A 12,262-nucleotide genomic window follows, 5' to 3' on the forward strand; every position below is an offset into this window, starting at 1 on the left:
CGGCCTGGCAGGCTGCGGGGTGCCGTCCCCGAGCCGAGCTCGCCGGCGATCCCCTTCGGATCGTCCCCGTAGCTCCAGCCCCTCCCAGGCCAGGGCGACCCTGCCAGGGCCTCCGCCACTCTTCGGTGAGGGCGTTCCGCCCTGTTGGAGCCCCTGGAGCCGCCCCGAGCCGCCGTCATCTTCGTCTCCGGCGACCACTGCCCTCTGCCTCCGCTGGAGAGGTCATTTCCGATGCCGTCCGGTCACCTCTAGCCACGCTACGAGTACGGGCTGGTGCGCCATCTTCTTCTCCTTCGATCCTCCCTCTCGTTTGACCCCAAGAACCCTCGTCGTCGGCATGTGCTCCGGCGAAGCTCTGCTTCCCCCTGTTTCCCTTTCCCCCTCCTTCTGGCCTGACTAGCGGGGCCCGCTAGTCAGCCACTCAGTACGCGCGCGAAGCGGTACGAGTGGAGGCTCCCCGGGCGTTTACGCCTTCGACGTCACCCCCCCAGTCTGTTTTCTTTTTAAATCAAATTCATTTAAATCCAGGAAACTTCAAATAGCCATAACTTTTTATCTATAAGTCCAAATGCATTGATTCTTTTTGCATTGTGTTCTTTTTCCAAAAATCTAACAACACCCAAGAGATGGGATTTTTCCTTGTTGTCTAGATTTTCTGGTAATTTTCAGAAGGTTTCTTGATTTTTTTCTTTTTGTGGTTTTATTTATTTTCAGCAAAGCAAGCTTGTCTTGAGGATCAACAGGAGGTTTGTGAACCTCATCAGCACTAAGGCAAGCCACAGCAACATTTTCATAGTGCCACTTCAATATTTGTGATTTTCCTACTTGAACTTATGATTATTCATGCATTTAAATAATTATTATGATAATTATATTCTGTTAGATTTTTGTCATGTTAAGTATGTTTGATTTACAGAAAGTTTGAAGTGAATCTTGCTGATAAACTAACAGGAACTTAGATATGAGTAATAATAAAAGGATATGTTCATGAAGGTTAATAATTAGTTTAATTATTATTCTTGCATGATGAAAATAATGATGAGATTGCTAGAAATGGTTCTGGTTTAAGTGAGGTTTGATAACCAGAGAAGTATCTTGAGTTGGTGATGGCTCCGTGGGAGCGTAGTTGATTTAGTTATTTTCATGGTTCTTTGATGCAAATGTTAGTGATGCATAGCATGGCATTATGACACCGGTTACTTTCACTTTAAGTTGAACCTGATAAATAACTCAACTTGAATATGTTGTTGACCGGGTCGTGGTGCCGCTGAAATGAGCTTTTCTCAGTGCAACCACATTTGCCGGTATGGGACGGCCTTAATGCATTTCATTGTCGTGCCTCTGGTCGGTGCCTCCATCTAGGGAAGGTTATGGGCGTGTTGTACCCTGGCCCGGTAAGCAGGCATAACCTTGTGTGCCAGTTGATGAGTTAAGTGTGTGGGTCCCAGAGTGGATCGTTGCCATGACGATGGTTTGAGGTGTCTTGAGGTAGACACAGGGCCACCCAGGACTAGCCCGATGGGGATTGAGTCGGAGTGGCCGGGGGAGTGTCATGACAATGAAGTGGTTTCGTCAGAATGTCATTGGTCCACCCGAATGGGAGTGCGAGGCCATGGGTTTCGTAGTGTTGGTCCAGTGCGCTACCTCTGCAGAGTGTATTAATCTATCGATAGCCGAGTCCACAATTACGGACACGCTCGAAAGTAGGGTACACCATGGGTCAACACTTAATAAATTTGCACACTAAGATTTGCACCAAGGTAATGGAAGTGAGTCCATTGTGTTAAGTTAGACCAGATGTGGTCTGCTTGTGATCACCGTAAGGATCACGAGATTGTCGTTGAGTTCTTCATGTTTGTGGTCTAGAAATGATCATGTTCGGTAAGCCAGTCCATGGGACGAGTACCACTAGAGCATAATCACAACATGTTGGATATATTGTTGCATTGTTATTATTAACTGGTTAAATATCATGATATTGTTTGTCATTATGTTTATGCTTGTTGTGAGCTTGCAAGTACATTCAATGTAATGACCTGGCATGTCATGCCAGATTTCAGGAATGTCTCATTGGAAAGGAGAGCTATCCGAGTCTAGATCGTGTCCACATCGGTGTCCCTGTGCTATGGAGTCCCGCTATGACGTTGTTCCGCTGCCGCGTAGTTGTCGTGATCGAGGCCCCTTTATGTTTACTAAATAATGTACATATTGTTCAGCCGCACCGTGTGCCGCTTGGCCTCACTAACTGTTGTAATATGAACTATGCTCCACTAGCATGAATAAAGCGGTTGTTTTTCTGTACCAAGTTGTTGTGTGTTGCCAGAAGACATGGTCTCTAGGCTGTCAATGCAGGGTAAACCGGTCGCTTTGAGCCGGGGTGCCACAATGCTTGGTATCAGATCCATGCTGACTTTAGGCCACGCTAGACTACGCCCAGTTAACTGGACGTTAGATATGAGTTGTAGTTGAGTGCCGGTAGCCTATTGTAGCTGGTTGTTGCATTGCATGCACTGATTTATATTTTTATGCTAACATGCTAATGGTTGTGAGTGTAGATGGCTCCGGTGCTGTATCCGTGCCAGTTGCAGCTGATGTCATACACGTCGCCGCATCTCCTTCGTAACGTGTGGCGTTGGGTGTACCCTCACAGTGATGATCCAGTCTATCGTGTGTACCGGGAGCGTCTAGCTGACTCAGTGTATGAGTATCATGCCGTGGTTACTCTGTGCACCAGTTCCAATTCCAGCACATACACTCGTACTTCTCAAAGCGGCTACGCTTCTACCGCTTCTCAGGCTGTCCAGTTTGCTGCATTCAAGGTACTCGTTGAGCTCCGTTACAACGAGGTCCAGATGCAGAACCACCCAGGTTTCCACTTCTATCCTTCTCTCCACGATAATGGTCGTGTCCGTTTCCCTGTCATTGATCCGGAGTCTGATAGTGTGGTTAGCCACCTTTCTCGCTATATCATTGCTAGCTATCTTCTGATCTACGAGTTGGCTCATGATCTGAGTCGTGCCCGTACTTCTTTAGCCTCTGCTTAGGTCTCTGCTAGCTCAGCCACTACCCCACCATCGGTAGGGTTTACTCCCTATATTCCTGCTAGTTCTAGATCCCCTGTTTCCTCGGTTACTCCTCCGAGTAGCTCAGGCACCGCGACTGTGAGTCCACTTAGTGCTCCTACTAAGTGGGTTTCACTCCTCGCCACTCCTATAGCCCCGATGATTCACCCTCCACCTGCCCGGAGGGAGAGCCCTCGAGGCAGCGTTGTCATTTCACTTTTAACCCAGAGGTCTCAGTTAACCCCGTCAGTTCAGGATCCGAGTCCGCTTCAGGAGGGGACACCACAGCACCAGCCGAGCAGTAGAGCTTCCGAGTATTCGCAGTCGTCAGGATGGAGTATGGATGTAGTCGTACGAGTCATAATGTTTCGTTTCTTGTATGAGGGTAATTGGGCCAGGCATGTGGTTATCTTTCATGTATGAGTCTATGTATAATTATGTTGGAACTTTATTTTATTCACCGTATTTTCTTCACCATTTCAAATTTACTCGGATTTTGTTGCTGGCTTCTCCCCAACTTATTTTGAACGCTTCTCATCTCGGTTGCGTTGCCTTGGGAAAATAATCATATTAGGATGACGCGGGGAGGATGCAGTAGCAACGTTCGCGAGGGTTCCCCTGTTTGTCGTTCCGCACGACACGCAGGACACTCACCCGAGCCATACGTTCCACCACCGCCTCCACCACCAAATCTGCCCTCCACCGAGCAAATTCTACGTCTGTTTGAGGAAAGACAAAATAATGATCTGATGGAAATATTCAGAAGTATTCAAGCTGTGGTTGGACAGAATGGAAATCAGCCTGGTCATCACTCCAAACTATCTGATTTTTAAAGGACTAAGCCTCCTAGTTTCTGTCAGGCCATTGATCCCTTAGATGCAGATGATTGGTTGAGGACTATGGAATAGAAGCTTGAGGTTGCTCAAACTGATGAAGGGGATAAATTTCCATTTGTAACACATTATCTTGAAGGCGTTGCTGCCATATGGTGGGAAAATGAAAAAGCCATGTGGACTGCTGATGAAGAAATTACCTGGTCAAGATTCAAGGAATGATTCCGGAAATATCACATCCCTACGCGAATTATGAAGACTAAGTAGCATGAATTTCGCGCGCTCCTCCAAGGAAGTTAGTCTGTGGGAGAATATTTGCAGAAATTCAATCATCTGTCACGTTACTCTCAATATGACGTGGCCACTGAGGAAAGAAAGATGGATAGGTTTCTTAGTGGGTTAAAACCGCAGCTCCGTTGTACTCTCAACATGTTTGATTTCCCAGACTTCCAAACCCTGGTAAACAAGGATTTCATTGCTGAAAGGGAACACAAGCTTATATTAGATACTAAGCCCATCAACAATGATCACAAGCGCAAGTTTGAGCCAGGAAAAGAAATGCAACCAGTGCAGAAGGTTCGTACCTGGCAGCCGACTCAGGTAGCATACAAGCCCAATTGGCAACAAAATGTTAACAAGACCACCACCCAGGTCAAAAATGACATGCTCAACCCAATTCTAGAGAATCGTCTATGCAACAATTCCTGTTTCAATTGTGGGCAAATCGGACATTATGCCAAGTAGTGTCCCACGAACAATGGAACAAATACTACATTCAAGCCACAAGTCCATTATATGGAGGCATGCCCAGATCAGCACGACCTCATGGGATACATTCATCACATCTCCGCCGACGAAGCCCAAGAGAACCCCGAAGTCATCATTGGTATGTTCCCTGTTAATAACATACCTGCAGTAAATTTATTTGACTCTGGGGCTTCCCACTCTTTCATTTCTCGGAGTTTTGTTGCCCAAAAAAAAATTTCCTTGTTCGCTTTTGGGCAAGAATATGCTGGTGCAAACCCCGAGATCTCTAATCAGAAGCAATATAGTCTGCCGTAATCTGGAAGTCAATATCAACGGAGTTTGTTTTCCAACTTCTTTGATACTTATTGAATCTGATAAGTTGGATGTTATCTTGGGTATGGATTGGCTGACTCAGTATCAAGTATGATTAATTGCGCAAGCCGAGAAGTCAACTTGACCGGCCAAGAGGGACAAACTACAAAATTTATTGCTCGTAGGAGCATACCCTCCAAGGAAATGGTCTTTACAGCAATGGCTGGAATGGAATAAATTTCCGTGGTCAGCGAGTTTCCTGATGTATTCCCAGAAGAACTGCCAGGCATGCAACCTAATCGAGAGCTTGAGTTTGCAATAGATCTTGTGCCCGGAACCACACCAATACACAAGAAGTATTATCGAATGCCATCATCAGAATTAGTGGAGCTAAAGAAACAGCTTGATGAAATGCTCCAGAAAGGGTATATCCGCCCTAGCTCCTCACCATGGGGATCACCTGCTATTTTCGTGGACAAGAAAGATGGCACCCTCCGGATGTGTGTGGATTACCGTCAGCTGAATGATGTCACAATCAAAAACAAATACCCTCTGCCAAGAATTGACGATTTGTTTGATCAGCTTAGTGGGGCCAAGGTATTCTCCAAGATCGATTTACGGACTGGGTATTATCAGCTCAAAATTTAAAAGGAGGACATTCCCAAGACCGCATTCACCACTCGCTACGGCCTCTATGAATATACAGTTATGTCTTTTGGCCTCACCAACGCCCCCGCCTTCTTCATACATATGATGAATAAGGTATTCATGGACCTCCTCGATAAGTTTGTGGTCGTCTTCATCGATGATATACTCATTTACTCAAGAAGTGAAGAAGAGCATAAGGAACACCTCCGAGCAGTGCTACAACGACTCTGTGAGCATCAGTTATACGCCAAATTCAGTAAATGTGAGTTTTGGCTCAAGCAAGTTGGATTCCTCGGGCATGTGCTATCCGCTAAAGGTATAGCCATGGGCCCAAGCAAGGTAAAGGATGTGCTCGACTGGTTGCCACCCGCCACCGTATCTCAGATCCGGAGTTTTCATGGATTAGCCGGATATTACTGTCCTTTCATTGAAGGGTTTTCCAAGATTGCTAAACCCATGACAGAGCTGCTAAAAAAGGATAAGAAGTTTGAATGGACTAAGGACTGTGAGAAAAGTTTCACTGAGTTAAAGAAACGACTAACAACTGCACTAATATTAACACTCCCAGATATCTACCACAGCTTTGAGGTGTACTGCAACGCTTCCAGGCAAGGACTGGGATGTGTACTTATGCAAGATGGCAAGGTAGTAGCTTATGCCTCATGGCAGCTACGACCCCACGAGGGGAATTACCCCACTCATGATTTTGAAATGGCTGCGGTGGTTCATGCTCTAAAAATTTGGAGACACTACCTCATCGGAAAAAGGTGAAAAAATTTTACCGATCACAAAAGCCTCAAATATATATTTACTCAGCCAGATTTAAATCTCCGTCAACGAAGATGGCTTGAGTTGGTTAAGGATTATGACCTTGGAATAAATTACCATCCGGGTAAGGCCAATGTGGTTGCCGATGCGCTCAGTCGAAAGCCCGTCAATTTAAAATGTCATATTGGAATCCTTGTCTCCCGAACTTAAAGAAGAGATTGCTCAGCTCAAACTGTTCATAGTTGAGGCTGGCCTTGCCAATATTCTGAAAGTTACCCCTACTCTTGAGGAAGAAATCCGCAAGGCCCAACCAGGTGATGCCAATCTGCAGAAACGTGTCAAGCTTTCCGATTTCTCGAAGGATCAGTACGGTACCCTCCGATTCAGGGGAAGGATTTGTGTGCCTAATCAAGCATATTTGAAGTAGAAGATCCTGTCAGAAGCCCATAAATCCTCGTATTCAATTCACCCTGGAGGCACAAAAATGTACGGAGACCTTCGACAAATATTCTGGTGGGATGGAATGAAGAAGGATATTGCTTATTTCGTGGCCTGTTGCGACAGATGCAACAAAGTAAAGACAGAACATCAAAAGCCAGCCGGACTTCTCCAACTGCTGCCAATGTCGCAATGGAAATGGGATGATGTCTGTATGGATTTCATCACAGGACTACCTAAGACCCGACGAGGAAATGATGCAATCTGGGTCATAGTGGATACATTAACCAAGGTAGCCCACTTCCTCCCGATTAGAACCTCATGTCGAGCAGATGAGCTTGCACAACTGTACGTATCCAGAATAGTCAGTCTGCATGGAGTTCCCCGAACCATCACTTCTGACCGAGGTTCACTTTTTACCTCCACTTTTTTGTTCCGTCTCCATCAAGCCCTAGGGACGGAATTGAAATACAGTGCCGCTTATCATCCTCAGACGGATGGACAGACAGAACGGGTAAACCAAATACTCGGAGATATGTTGCGAGCCTGTGTTTTGGCCCAAGGCCAAAAATGGGAAGACTGCTTGCCGTAGCTTCCAGACCAGTTTAAAGATGTCACCATATGAAGCTTTGTATGGTCGTAAGTGCCGCACACAATTAAATTGGTCTCAAACCGGAGATAGCCATATTTTTGGAACGGCTCTCATGCTGGAAGCCGAAAAGCAAGTCAAGGAAATCCGAGACAGATTGCAATTGGCCAAATCATGACAGAAAAGTTATTACGATGCAAAGCACCGACAGATCAGCTTTGAACCCGGAGAACATGTCTATGTTTGAGTCACGCCTATGAAAGGTATAAAGAGATTTCAAACTCGTGTAAAATTGGCACCCAGATTTATTGGTCTATTTCCCGTTATGACACGAGTGGGTGATGTGGCATATCAGTTGGAGTTACCCCCCGAATTGTCAGACATGCACACCGTATTCCATGTTTCGCAATTGTGATGGTGCATATCGCCGCCTAAGAAAAGACTGATTTGACAGAAATAGAGCTGGCAAAGGACTTAACGTATGAAGAAAGGCCGGTGCAAATTTTGGATCAAATGGAAAGAGTCACTTGCAGTAAAGCACGAAAGTTTTACAAAGTCCAATGGAAGCATCACACAGAGTCAGAATCAACATGGGAATCAGAAGAATTTCTAAGGGCATGTTATCCAGAATGGTTTTCCCAAGCAACCGAATCTCGAGGACGAGATTCATTCTAAGTGGGGGAGGTTTGTGACAGTCTGGTTTTTGCCCTCTTTTCTTTGCCTGGTTTTCAGTTGAGTTGGTTTTGAATTTGGAGTTTTTGAATCACTTCATTTGGACTTAACCACTTGGGTACTCCTTGACTTTCACCCAAGTGCTCCCCCTCCTCCTCAAAACCATCATTTCACCTCCGGACCTACTCAAAATATCGCTTGGAATATTTTTCTTAAATGAAAAATATTCATTTTGCCCTCCAAAACCCTAGTTAGACCTTTGTGCTCAAAAGCAACCCTAATTTTTCTTGCCCCAAAATTCCTGAGAAAAATCCCAATTATTCTTTGAACCCTAGGGCACCTTTCTGAGCAAAAATATTTCATCACTCTTTGGAATATTTTGCGTACAGATAATAATATCATTTCTGGACAAAAATGGTAGTTTCTACAACAACTACCATTTTACTAGCTCCATTGTAGCTGGTTTTTCTTGTGCATATTTACCTTAGTAAGTGTAAGGAAGCCTCGAAAGCTCAGCCATTAACTCCCAATGGTTTGACCATAGTAAACCTCCAAATTTACAGTCCAGAAACTTGCTTGCAGTATAAATCGATTTCTACTGCACCTGGATCCAAGCCCATCCATGGTAACACTCCAAACTACCAAGGAGTACATGCCAGACATCAAGTTAGCGCTTAGGGTGGCCTGATGTCATGGTTCACGCGGTGACCGCATTCGTCCGGGCGTGCTGGCATGCAAAACACGCGCTCTGCGTGCCGCCTAGCGCTCTGTTGAGCGTGTGCTCGCTGCCCAGCCTGCCCGAGCATGCCAAACCTTGCCACCATCCCCATATCCACTCCCTTAACTCCCCCTGGCACTCGCCAACGCCAGAGCTCGTCGCAGCAGGCACGGGAACGGTCCGGCCAACGACACAGTGCACGGCACACTATGCTCGTCATCTTCTCCCTCGTCCCTGTGCTCGTCTGCGCTCGCCAATAGTTTCTGTGTGACCTCCCTCGTCTTCCCCCTCTCTCGCTGGCGCCATTTTTCGTCGGGCACCGTGGACAGGTGTCCTCCGGCGGAGCCTGAACCCCTCTCGCCGCCCGCCTATAAATGCCGCCACCCTCAGCCTCTTTGAGCCCCTGCAGCTACTCCCACACCCTCCACAAGCTAGTAGAAGCCGCAGCCCGCCGGGCAGGCCGCCAGTTGCCGTCCCTGAGCCGAGCTCGCCGGTGATCCCCTTCAGATCGTCCCCATAGCTCCAGCCCCTCCCAGGCCAGGGCGACCCTGCCAGGGCCTCCGCCACTCTTCGGTGAGGGTGTTCCGCCCTATTGGAGCCCCTGGAGCTGCCCCGAGCCACCATCATATTCGTCTCCGACGACCACTGCCCTCTGCCTCCGCTGGAGAGGCCATTTCCGACGTTGTCCGGTCACCTCTAGCCATGCTATGGGTACGGGCAGGTGCGCCATCTTCTGCTCCTTTGACCCCTCGTCTCGTTTGACCCCAAGAACCCTCGTCGCCGGTGTGTGCTCCGGCGAAGCTCCGCTTCCCCCTGTTTCCCTCTCCCCCTCTTTCTGGTCTGACTAGTGGGACCCGCTAGTCAGCCACTCAGTACGCGCACGAAGCGGTACTAGTGGAGGCGCCCCGGGCGTTTACGCCTTAGACGTCACCCCCAGTCTGCTTTCTTTTTAAATCAAATTCATTTAAATCCAGGAAAGTTCAAATAGCCATAACTTTTTATCTATACGTCCAAATGCATTGTTTCTTTTTGCATTGTGTTCTTTGTCCAAAAATCTAACATCATCCAAGAGATGGGATTTTTCCTTGATGTCAAGATTTTCTGGTAATTTTCAGAAGGTTTCTTGATGTTTTCTTTTTGTGGTTTTATTTATTTTCAGCAGAGCAAGCTTGTCTTGAGGATCACCAGGAGGTTTGTGAACCTTGTCAGCACTAAGGCAAGCCACATCAACATTTTCATAGTGCCACTTCAATATTTGTGATTTTCCTACTTGAACTTATGATTATTCATGCATTCAAATAATTATTATGATAATTATATTCTGTTAGATTTTTGTCATGTTAAGTATGTTTGATTTACAGAAAGTTTGAAGTGAATCTTGCTGATAAACTAACAAGAACTTAGATATGAGTAATAATAAAAGGATATGTTCATGAAGGTTAATAATTAGTTTAATTATTATTATTGCATGATGAAAATAATGATGAGATTGCTAGAAATGGTTCAGGTTTAAGTGAGGTTTGATAACCAGAGAAGTATCTTGAGTTGGTGATGGCTCCGTGGGAGCGTAGTTGATTTAGTTATTTTCATGGTTATTTGGTGCAAATGTTAGTGATGCATAGCATGGCATTATGACACCGGTTACCTTCACTTTAAGTTGAACCTGATAAATAACTCAACTTGAATATGTTGTTGACCCGGTCGTGGTGCCGCTAAAACGAGTTTTTCCCAGTGCAACCACATTTGCCGGTATGGGACGGCCTTAATGCGTTTCATTGTCGTGCCTCTGGTCGGTTCCTCCATCTAGGGAAGGTTATGGGCGTGTTGTACCCTGGCCCGGTAAGCAGGCATAACCTTGTGTGTCAGTTGATGAGTTAAGTGTTTGGGTCCCAGAGTGGATCGTTGCCATGACGGTGGTTTGAGGTGTCTTGAGGTAGACACAGGGCCACCCAGGACTAGCCCGATACGGATTGAGTCGGAGTGGCCGGGGGAGTGTCATGACAATGAAGTGGTTTCGGAATGCCGTTGGTCCACCCGAATGGGAGTGCGAGGCCATGGGTTCCATAGTGTGGGTCCAGTGCGCTACATCTGCAAAGTGTATTAATCTATTGATAGCCGAGTCCACGATCTCGGACATGCTCGAAAGTAGGGTACACCATGGGTCAACACTTAATAAATTTGCACACTAAGATTTGCACCAAGGTAATGGCAGTGAGGCCATCGTGTTAAGTTAGACCAAATGTGGTCTGTTGTGATCACCGTAAGGATCACGAGACTGTCATTGAGTTCTTCATGTTTGTGGTCTAGAAATGATCACGTTCAGTAAGCCAGTCCACGGGACGAGTACCACTAGAGCATAATCACAACATGTTGGATATATTATTGCATTGTTATTATTAATTGGTTAAATATCATGATATTGTTTGTCATTATGTTTATGCTTGTTGTGAGCTTACAAGTACATTTAATGTACTGACCTGGCGTGTGATGCTAGATTTCAGGAATGTCTCGTTGGAAAGGAGAGCTGTCCGAGTCTAGATCGTGTCCACATCGGTGTCCCTGTGGTATGGAGTCCCGCTACGATGTTGTTCCGCTGTCGCGTAGTTGTCATGATCGAGGCCCCTTTATGTTTACTAAATAATGTACATATTGTTCAGCCACGCCGTGTGTGTCGCTTGGCCTCGCTAACTGTTGTAATATGAACTATGCTCCGCTAGCATGAATAAAGCGGTTGTTTTTCTGTACCAAGTTGTTGTGTGTTGCCAGAAGACATGGTCTCTGGGATGGCAATGCAGGGTAAACCGGTTGCTCTGAGCCGGGGTGCCACATATTGAGTGTTGAGGAGACTATCATTTGAAGAGCAAGAGCAAGGAGTTAATCATGAACACAATATCTATTACCTTTTGGAGAGTGGTGTCTCCTAGATTGTCTAGGTGTCACTTGGGAGCCTCCAAGAACATGTGGAGTTGAACCAAGGAGTTCGTAAGGGCAAGGAGATCGCCTACTTCATGAGGTTCTACCCGAGTGAGGCATGTCCTTCGTGGACATAAGGCATGATGGAATAGACAAGGTTTCTTCTTCATGGACCCTTTGTGGTGGATATCTCCATGGACTCGTGCAACCGTTACCCTCCGTGGGTTGAAGTCTCCATCAACATGGGCGTATGATAGCACCGCCTTTCGGAACCACGCAAAAAATCATCGTGTCTTCATTGCGTTTAAAATATCCAAACCCCTCCTTTACTTACATGTGCAATGTTTTACTTTCCACTGCTACACTCTTAGAATTGCATGTGTAGGGTGATGCTTGACTTGCTAGATTTGCTAAAATCTGCCCACAAGTAAAATTGGGAAAAGGTAAGATTTTTATTTGGTCAAGTAGTCTAATCACCCCCCCTCTAGATATACTTTCGATCCTACAAGTGGTATCAGAGCTTTAGTTTCCATTGCATTGGTTTCACAACTTAGGAGAGTAT

The sequence above is a fragment of the Triticum dicoccoides genome, chromosome 2B (assembly GCF_002162155.2).
Source record: "Triticum dicoccoides isolate Atlit2015 ecotype Zavitan chromosome 2B, WEW_v2.0, whole genome shotgun sequence".
Lineage (NCBI taxonomy): Eukaryota > Viridiplantae > Streptophyta > Magnoliopsida > Poales > Poaceae > Triticum > Triticum dicoccoides.